Source organism: Propithecus coquereli, unplaced genomic scaffold (assembly GCF_000956105.1).
Source record: "Propithecus coquereli isolate 6110/MARCELLA unplaced genomic scaffold, Pcoq_1.0 Scaffold262, whole genome shotgun sequence".
NCBI classification, from domain to species: domain Eukaryota; kingdom Metazoa; phylum Chordata; class Mammalia; order Primates; family Indriidae; genus Propithecus; species Propithecus coquereli.
Genome location: NW_012148197.1, coordinates 3,698,822 through 3,699,787, shown reverse-complemented (window position 1 = coordinate 3,699,787; position 966 = coordinate 3,698,822).

Below are 966 nucleotides of genomic sequence, written 5' to 3'. Positions count from 1 at the left end.
ACTCAAATATGAGGACGAAACAGTTCCCAGGGCCAGAGAGAAGTGAATAAACTTCACACAGATGGTGAGAGAATTGGACTTTCATATCCACAATTCCCCTTCCCCCACTCTGCCTAGCACCAGGCATATAGAAAATTTCCCCACTACTTATGGTTTGTCCACTTGAAAAAGTGAGATTGAATTTGACAACCAGCTTCTGTACCATCTTGGGTTCCCTGGAAGGAGATCTGTCCCTGCTTCAACCCACGGAAAGCATCATGAGTGCCGGAAGGGAGAAATATCCCTGAGGACACATCATGAGTGCCGGAAGGGAGAAATATCCCTGAGGACAGCCAGAAACAATGGGAGGAGGTGAGACTACCATCCCCAGTTACAGAAAAATTCTTCTCTGTGACTCAGTCAAAGGAGACATCAAATCAGAGTGGCTGTTCAGCAACACATGCTATAGGTGGTATGTTCCACAGGTACCCTGGGCATGACCTCCTCCCCAGCCTTCCCACATACCAGGATATCTCCACTGTGATCTTTCCCATTTGGGACAGGCAGCATTCTGATCATGTGCTAGAGCTGAGGCAAACCTGCTTAAGGTTCCATCTAGTGCTCAAAAAGACGAGTGACCTAGTGGAGAAAAGAAATAAATTCAATAGGAAAATTATAACGACTCTCTAAGCAAACATATACAATAAAAATCAAGACAAGCCAGATAGAGAAAACTGGAATAAATAAGGCATCCTTCAGTACAAAGAAATAGATGCACATCCACAAGAAACAACAGAAAACAGGGAAGCATGATCTCCCCAAAATGGACAAAGCAAGGAATCACTGATTGACACTAACAAGATGGTAATATGTAAGGACTCTGGGCAAAAATTCACTTTAGCAGATTTTAGAAAACTCAGTGATGTCCAAGATAACACAGAAAATCAATTCAGAAATTTATCAAAGAAATTTAACAAAGAGATAGAA